Source organism: Belonocnema kinseyi, chromosome 8 (genome assembly GCF_010883055.1).
Source record: "Belonocnema kinseyi isolate 2016_QV_RU_SX_M_011 chromosome 8, B_treatae_v1, whole genome shotgun sequence".
NCBI classification, from domain to species: Eukaryota; Metazoa; Arthropoda; class Insecta; order Hymenoptera; family Cynipidae; genus Belonocnema; species Belonocnema kinseyi.
In genome coordinates, this window is record NC_046664.1 from 106,338,889 (window position 1) to 106,348,858 (window position 9,970).

A 9,970-nucleotide genomic window follows, 5' to 3' on the forward strand; every position below is an offset into this window, starting at 1 on the left:
GCCCATATACAGAAGATAGCTATCTCACATCACGACATTTTCACACTACAAGGAGATCTATTACCATGCACCAGCCTAGCGTCACACAAAACAGTTTTGAAGGATGAAGCTAAAATTAATATACGTCAACCTCGACATCCAGAATGTCACAAGGAAGATATTTCTAATCAAGTGAAAGAAATGGTTACTAAAAAGATAATAGAAGCTTTGGACTCACCATTCAACTCACCACTCTGGGTAGTCCCGAAAAAACACGATGCATCTGGAAAACAGAAGTGGAGGATTGTTATTGGCTTCAGGAAGTTGAACGAGAAAACTGCTCAAGATGCCTACCCACTTCCGGTGATCGACGAAATCTTGGACCAACTCGGAAAAGCAAAATTCTTTTCAGCTTTCGATTTGAGCTCAGGATTTCACCAAATTCCTATGCATGAGGACTCAAAAAAATACACTGGGTTCTCTAAAAATGAGGGACATTTTCACTACAATCGCCTACCAGACTTAAACTTCAACCGGATAAATGTGAATTTCTTCGGCCAGAACTAGAATACCTAGGGCATGTGATCACAGAAAATGGAGTGAAGCCAAACCCCTATAAATTATCAGCTGTCCAAAATTTTAAAAGACCCGAGAAACAAAAAGAAGTCATGTCCTTCTTAGGCTTAGCCGGGTACTACCGAAAATTTATAAGAAACTTTTCTAAAATAGCTAAACCTCTAACTGAATTGACAAAGAAAAATCAACCCTTCAACTGGACATCGACTTGCGAAACAAGTTTTAAGTCATTGAAAGATGCTCTTTGCTCAGCACCGGTTCTAAGTTATCCAGACTTTAAGGACACATTTACGTTGACTACTGATGCAAGCAACGTCGGGCTGGGGGCAATTCTATCTCAGCAGGGACATCCAATTTGCTACATTTCAAGAACACTAAATGATCCTGAGCGAAACTTCACGACTACCGAACAAGAACTTCTAGCAATCGTCTGGGCATTTAAGTGCCTCCGTCAATATCTTCTCGGACGCGAATTCGTAATACAAACAGACCACCAGGCTTTGACATGGCTTTTCAACGTAAAAAACCCTTCTTCCAGGTTAATGAGATGGAGATTTCAATTAGAAGCGTACATGTACAAGGCCGTATACAAAAAAGAAAGGAAAATACGACAGCTGATGCACTTTCGCGAATGCATCCGATTCAAGATAAAAATCTTTCAGAAAAATCGCACGAGAATGCAGAAATCGATCAGATAGATAACCCTCAAGAAGTCGATGGAACCGGAACACCAACGACAGGTGTAGATAACGAATTGATTTCTGAAAGATTGCGAAATCACGAACCGAAAGATGAAAAAGAACCGTATGCCTAATAAGTTGAAAATTAAACCGGTAGTTAACGGAAAGAATTGGATTAAAATAAGCAAGCAAAATATTTTCTCTTTGCTGAGGATTCAACTACCTGAATACAACGAAGAGGAATGGGTGAAACTTCTCTACACCAAAATTAAAGACTTCACCAGAAAAAAATCCTAGAGTATATTTAAATTTCACATGGAGGATCCCTTAATTAACATCACCGAACGAGTCCGCATCGGAGATATGTTAAATTTCTTACTTCAGAACAAATTCGCAGAACACACATTTTTTCTGTGCGAGCGACCTGATAAGCAATTAAATGTAGAGGAGAAGCAAAATCTATTAAGGGAACAAACATCATGGGAAAATATGGAGAAAGACGCAATTGACTTTGTTAAAAGATGTCAAGTATGCCAACGCGAAAAACTGACTAGGATTTGTCCCAAAGTCGAAGCAGTCATCCCAGAAATGCCAACTCAACCAAATGACAAGATCGCAATGGACATAGTTGGTCCATTACCGGAAACAACTTGTGGGAACAAATACATCTTATCTATTTAGGATGTGCTGACGAAATATATAATCCCTGTTGCAATAAGCAAAACAACGAGTGAGAGCATACTAACCAACCTGCTAGATCACTACATATACATCTTTTCCTCTCCAAAGCATATCTTAACTGATTAAGGCGCTAACTTTTTATCGGAATTGGTCAATAAATTTGAAAACCTCTTCAGAATTAAGCACGTCAAAACGACAGCTTTCCATCCACAAAGTAATGGAGCACTGGAGAGAACTCACGGAACAATTAAAGATTTGTTAAAGACTCACATGGCCGATAACGAGACAGAATGGGATCAAAACTTGAACCTAATATGCTTAGCATACAATACAGCAGTTCACGAGAGCACAGGACTCATGACGTTCGAAATGACATTCGGAAGAAAAGCTAACTTACCGTCAGCTTTAGCAACAACCACATCAATAACCCACCAAGAGCTATTAAACATTTGGCAAAAAAGACACGAAGAATATCTGGAAAAGGGAAGAGATGCCATTCAAAAAACACAAGAACGATTAAAAAGGCAGCAAGATGCAAGAATAACCATCAGTTATCCTCTTTTTGAACCAGGAGATTTAGTCCAATTGCATAACGATAGCAAACAGACAAAATTGGAAAGCGAATGGCTCGGACCATACACCATATGCAAACGCGTTCGTTACTCTGATTATGAAATTTTATACAATGATCAACATTATACAGTACACGCTAATAGGCTGAAGCCCTACTACCAATAGCTTGATCGGTTCATTTTGTGATTTTTTCAGTATGAATTTGGCTTGGATATTCATTTCACTCGTCTCCATCTCATCCGCTAACGTTACTTTAACGGCACTCGATGGCTCCACGATCTTCATTAAAGACCTCGGTTCAGCAAAAATCTTTCATACTACTTGGCGACTCATTTTATCCGTCGATATACAGACCATTGACAAAAGATACGAACAAATAAATCATTTGTATAAATCCGTCACAGAACGATGTAATGTATGCTTGGAACAATTTGAATTACAAACCTTAAAATCTAGAATTGAGCGGCTAAATACTCGAAGATTGTTACTAAATCAGTTATTAGGAAAGAACTGGTACAAAAGGGGAATTTTTAATTTCGTGGGAAGCATCGCCAAGACCCTTTTTGGAACATTATCCGAAAGCGATTTAGATTATATAAACCACGAGCTTGACGAACTATATTCCGAAAACAAACTTCTAAGAATGTCACTCCAAAATCAGACTAAGGTAATTAGGACTATTTTAACTCAGCCGAACACGATGTAGATTCCATGTTTGCGAAAAGTAAAAGCATTCTGTACGCTTATAACAAGATAGCCAATAAGACGAACGAGAACATCGAAAATATAATAATAGCTAATCAGATAACAATCATGTCAATTGTTATATCGGAATTAAGCGAAGGCATATCGTTATTAATTAATGCATTAAATGACGGAAACACGGAATTTTACATCCTCAAATCTTACCTCCGAGCACACTCATAGAAGGATTCAAGCAGTTTGAGGATGAAAACAATGAAAAACATAGTATTCAGTTAGTAGAGGAAAATTACCAATACTTAATTGATGTTGCTGAGATGACTGTTTTTTTGATAAATAGTAAATTCGTTTATTCAATTCAAATTCCAATAATGGAAAAGGAAAACTACAAAATACATCACTTAATTCCGATATCAGTATGAGAGGGGGACAATTTTGTCGCAGTAATACCCAATGAAAATTATGTAATGATCAACGATCAAAGAACTCTTTACATCCCCACGTCAGAAAGCGATCTTAGCTACTGTAAATTTCTAAGAACTATTAGGATTTGTAAAAGAAAGAACCCTAGCTATCTCTTAGCAGAAACGAAATCATGCGAAACACAATTGATTAAAAACAGCGTTAGAATCATAAACAACAAAATGTGTCAGGTTAATATAATCATTATTGATCAAACGGTATTTTATATTTTACAAAATGAGCAAGGGGTAATTATGATTCCTAACAAGGAAGAGACCGTACAAATTAACTGTGACAATTCCAACTTTAAAAAGTCAATAACAGAAGTAACCTTGATTAGAGCCCTGGATAACTGTATTCTACATACAGAGTACACTTTTGTAAAATTGAGCAAAACTAAAGTAAAAACGCAAAACTTTTCATATCGTAAAAATGTAACAATTCCTTTCTTAGAATCCGATTTGAATCTAGTAAGAAATGAATTTCTGCCCTTGAAGGGACAAATAAATAACCAGGAATTAAAATCAGCTGGAAAATTTTTAGATGAGATAGAAAATGTTTTGAACAGAGTACAGAGTATTAGGCGATCTCATTCTTGGAAAGAAAAGGCGAACGAACATTCTGTCTTACTTAGGCTATACTTCGTTGATTCTCATCACACTTTTTGCATTTTATAAGTACGGAGTCTGCGAATTATTGCGTGTAAAGCGGGAACGTATGAGAAAGAATATTCCAGCTAAACCAACGCTTTTTCCTAAAATAGAATAGTATCGTATGCTCAGAAGAGATAGCACTCCCTCCCTTTCTAATATAAGGGATATCGCCTGTACTCTGGATTCCAGGGACCGACCCTGCAGGGCTTGTGAGACAGATTCATTCCTTGTTTGACTGCTACGGCTGCAACTTGTGTTTCAATTAATAAACTATCTGACCAGGTCTACGAATCTGTGTCAGGACAACATTAAAATAAAGTGACTTTTCATTCGGACCGTCACACTCTAATTTTTTATATCGTAATTTCTTGCAATTAAACCACTTGGAGAAAAACTAAAGAAGTAAAATATTGCTATTAACATATTTAAATGGTTTTTATCGATGAAATTAGCAAATTATATGAAAAAACTCATCAGGTTCATTACGAATTTGAAATATATAATTTTAGATAATATATGGGACGAAACTGCCTCGCAGAAATGTGCCTCACACGATCTGTAGGTAATTTGCCCTACACGAAACATCTGGTTTCAACCAGAAGAAGAATATTTACATTTTTAACGACATATTGTACTCCTTAATCAAAAAGATGAATTCTCAACAAAGAAGATTTGATTTCTACCTGAAAAGATAAATTCTTAACAAAATGCATGAATTTGTTACAAAATGGATACATTTTCAACCCGAAAATATGAATTTTTAACCAATAATGTTCATTTTCTACCAATTAGTTAAATTTTCAAAGAAATAGTACAATTTAAAATGAAAAATAGTTTTTTTTCTATATCCAATTCGTGATTTTTCATGTCAAGGAGTTTTCTACAAACCAGTTGTGCGCGTTGTCGTTGCTTGTGTCTGTCGGATCTCGCGCTTCGCGATCGGATATTTATAATTTGCACTTGGAATACTTGAATGAAACATTATGAAAAACATCTCTTTTAGATCCCATTATTTTATCAAATTAATTTCAATTGAGGAGTTCTGGACAAGAAGGCGAAGGCGCTCGAGAACGAGTAAAAGTATTGTCCAGGCTATGACGTCAAGCATCAAAAGTGAAATTCGAAATTTGAAAAAACCAAAAATATAGTTAGACAGCTCTTGAAAAATGAACATGAGTCTCCATTTACAGTTTTTCTTTCGGGCTGCAAATTGTCCAGTAAATAAATAAAAACGGACTTTTTTTTAATTGAAAAAACCATGTTTTTCACATTCAACTCGCCGTAAGTAATTCGTTTATCAACTAATTAACAAATTTCTTTTTGAGTTTTATTCGTGACACTCTAGCGGAGGTTACAGTGTCCAAAAAGGGTCAAAAGTTAATTTCTAATGCTTTTTTTGTAATCCGAATGAAAGCCACGTTTTAAGACATTCACATTAAAAAATTGAGCGAGGAAGTTTGAGCTACAACATTTATGTAATGGAAAATTTGCAGCCCGAGAGAAAAATTGTAAATGGAGACTCAGGTTCATTTTTCAAGAGCTATCTAACTATATTTTTGGTTTTTCTCTCTCGAGCGCCTGTCGCCTTCTTGTCCAGAACTTCTTAATTAATTATATTAGTATTAAACTTATAATTCAAATAGTTATGAAAATGAATAATAATTTATAATTAATAAAAAAATTAATTATATGAATCGAAATTTGGTTCGATTTGTATGCATCTTCATATTCTGAATATACGGCTGTTATTTTGAATTCAAAATAAAAAAATAAACTTCGAATTCAAATGTTTTTTTAATAAACATCACACAATTCCATTTCTGAAATTAGCCTGCACTAATATTCGACACAATAGTTCATCTCTTCTTATTGATTGTCGCGTATTCCAATTAATGAATTCTTCATGATATAACTTAAAAAGCAACAATCCCACAAAAACATAACTTCAAAAAGAAGACGCAAAGGATTAAGACGGATAAGGCCAGGGTTAATACAAAGGATGTGTACATATTGATTATAAAAATGGTATTGAGCGAATTAAATTAAATATTAATTCATTTCATGTAATTATTTTCACGGTAGATAGTAAACAGATAAATCAAGTTTCAAAGAGAATGCACATATTTGTACGGAACTTTAGCTTAAACACAGTGGTAAATGATTATTCCTTGTTATGAACAAGAAATTTGAACATTCGAAGGTTACGTTATCGGTTTTTTCATAGGAGATTGTTTTTTTATGAAAAAAGCATCAAGTATCGAAGAAATCTCGCGAGTTTGAACAATTAAAGGTAACTTTTTGTTTTATCATCAAAAATGGCTATTTAAAAAAAAATGATGAGCTCGGGAAGTATTCTTACAAGTTTGAACACTTAAGGGGTATGCTACGACTTTTTCTACGAAATTGGTATTTTAAAGAAAAGAATCATTACGTTTTAAAGAAAGCTTGCAAAATTAAACATTTGAAGGTTATTTTGCTGTTTCATCACCAAAAATTTGGTATTTTTGAGAACAAATTATTACGTATGGAAGAAAAGTTACAAGTATAAACATATCTGAAGATTGTGTAGGCAGCTCTCATGGGCAATCAGTAAGTTTATGAAAAAGTAATTACTTTTGCGAGAATACATATACAACTTAAAGTATTTTACGGTTATTTTGCGGTTTTTCCGTAGAAAATTATATATAAGCTGTAAACAGTCCTTCGAAAGAAAATTAGACTTTACAAATTTGTTGAAAATTTAATTAAGAAAATTCAGACTTCACATAAAAAAACAATTTCTGAAGTAAAATAATTTTCTTCAATATTTACCCAATTTACCCATTCATACAAGTAAAGATTCCTTTTTTAAAATAACAATTTCCTATAAGAGAACCGTAACATAACCTTGACCTGTTTAAAATTTTAAAAAAATTTCCAAACCTTAATAACTCTAAATTAAAAATACTAATCTGTGGTTAAAAACCTTTAAAAACTCTTGAAATATTTAATGCTTGTAAGTTTTCCTTAAAAGGCAATTATTTTTCAATAAAAATACTAATTTTCTACGGAAAAACCCGTAAAATATTTTAAGTTGTATGTATTCTTTCAAAAGTAATGATTTTTTCATAAACATATACTAATTTCCTATGAGAGCTGCCTACACAATCTTCAAATACGTTCAAACTTGTAACTTTTCTTCCATACGTAATAATGTGATCTCAAAAAAATCAAATTTTTGGCGATGAAACAGCAAACTAACCTTGATCACATGTTCAATTTTGTAAGCTTTCTTTTATACATAATGATTCTTTGTTTAAATACCAATTTCCTAAAAAAATTCCTAACATAACCTTTAAATGTTCAAACTTGTAAGTTTTCCTTCATACGTAATTATGAATTCATAAAAATAAGAATTTCCTATGAAAAAACCGCTAACATAAACTTTAAATGTTAAAATTTGTAACTTTTATATCATAAGTAATAATTTTCTCTTTAAACTACCCTTTTTTATGATAAAACAAAAAGTAACCTTTAATTAATTGTACAAACTTGTGAGCTTCCTTTTGTACCTAGTGATTTTTTCAGAAAAATAATGATTTCTTAGGAAAAAGCCGCTAGCATCACCTTTAAATGTTCAAATTTGTAACTTTTCTATCTCAATTAATGATTTCTGCTCAAAAATATCAAATTCTTGGTCATAAAAGAGCAAACTAACCTTCAAATGTTCAATTTTGTTTCTTTAAAATACCAATTTCGTAGAAAGTCGTAACATACCCTTTTGTCGATTTTACCAGTTTTAGGTTCCCCCGACTTTTTTTCTAGAATAATAAATATTTTGCCTTAAAAATTTAAGAAATGATAGCCAACATGCTAACGGACGTCCCCACACACTTTTTTGTGGGTTAATTCAAAAAAGTTTTAATTTAGCAAAATGTGATTAATTTGCAAAGCGCACACTTTTTTTGTGCTTTTTTCTCAAAAAATTTTGATATTGTTAACAACGTGTGTGTATATTTCGAGTTTATGTGTGTTACATTTCTCCCGAGCGTGACTTCCACACTACACAATATTTTTGGCCGAAAACTTTGGATTTACAAATAAACATAGTAACTAATCTCCCGGAACTAACCTTGTTGATAGTCAATCAAAAAAGTTTATTTCATAGATAATTTCCAAATTATCGGAAAGGCAGAGATGCAGAATGACGTAACCTCAAAATAATGCACATGCATACAATTTTTATTTAACACCATTAATTTTTTTGTTATTATACCTCAAAAAAGAGTCCGGAGATGTCCGTTATGATATTTGATAGTATTTCCGAATTCAGTTTTTAAAAATTTTAATTTTTGTGAAAAAAAGCCTGGGGAACTGTACCCGATTGACCACACGACGAAGTATCACATGCCCTTAATAGCCCCTTGGGGTGCATTCCAGAGGACTACCCGGGTGCACTCCGAGCCGTTCCACGATGTTAGGTGAGTGTTGGGCTTCACTCGGGTGAACCGTTCAGTGATCACTCGGGTGAAGAGTGGGGGTCACTCGACGGGTGACTGTTTCACCCACTGAAACTAGGTAAGTGGAAGTGAGTGAACAGTGGAATTAGCGGGTAGAAGTGGCGGGAATCTCAAGTTTAGTAGTAGACTAAAGTTTAGTATCTTCATTATCTACAGTTTAGTATCTTCGTCACTTTCCTCTATTATTGAACATATCACTGTTTGTAATAACAATAACCTCATTACTGAAGCAGCAATTAAAATCTTCTTATCCTGTTCTTCCATTTTTTAAACTTTTGTGTAACGTAACCTCAACTATCTTTCACCAAACATATACCCGACGCACACTCGAAACCGCTTATTCTACCATTCTCCTTCCAGTTCACCCTAGTAAACGCCGCCCACTTCTTTACTTCACCCGTCAATTCACCCGGAGGTGCGTTCCAGTCGACCACCCGCGTGAATTAGTGGGTGAAATAAAGAAGTGGGCGGAGTTTACTAGGGTGAAGTGGAAGGAGAATGGTAGAATGAACGTTTTCGTCATTTAAATGTTAATAATTTTGAAAAAGATACATATATTGCCAAGCCGTAAGTGTTTAATGCATAATTTAATTCGGAGTTAGATTGCATGTAAACTTTCCAAATGTGCTTATTTAAAGTTGAACAAAAGTAATTTATATTTGAAGTGGCGCCGATTGCAATTCTGTAATTTTCGGAACATTAATAATATTAGTTGTAATAATTTTGTAGATATTGTGTGTTATACGAAATTAAAAATCGCAATTAAAAATTCTATAACTTTGATGAATTCAATTTGAAACTTGAATGTAACAGAACATTTTTATAAATAGTTTTGTAATTATCACTGGAATTTCATCATTCATATTTAACGCTGAAATTGGCGGTAACTCTTTCGGCTTTTGGCGACTCGTGGCTCTCGCAGATATTTCACTTAAAAGTCAGGACATTCCGAAAAAGTTGCCATGCTTTCGTAGCACACAGTTTCTTCTCCTTATAGCCCGGGAGCCAGCGACCTTTTTTAGTGACCAAAACCACAAAAGCTGAAAATTTGTTGTAAGCTTTATTTGGTACAGTCTGTCAAGTTAAAGCGTGGGTGGCTTTACTCGCAGTCGGTAAGGTGTATCGACATGATTTTGGTGTCAAAATATTAAGAAGAGCTCCCTCT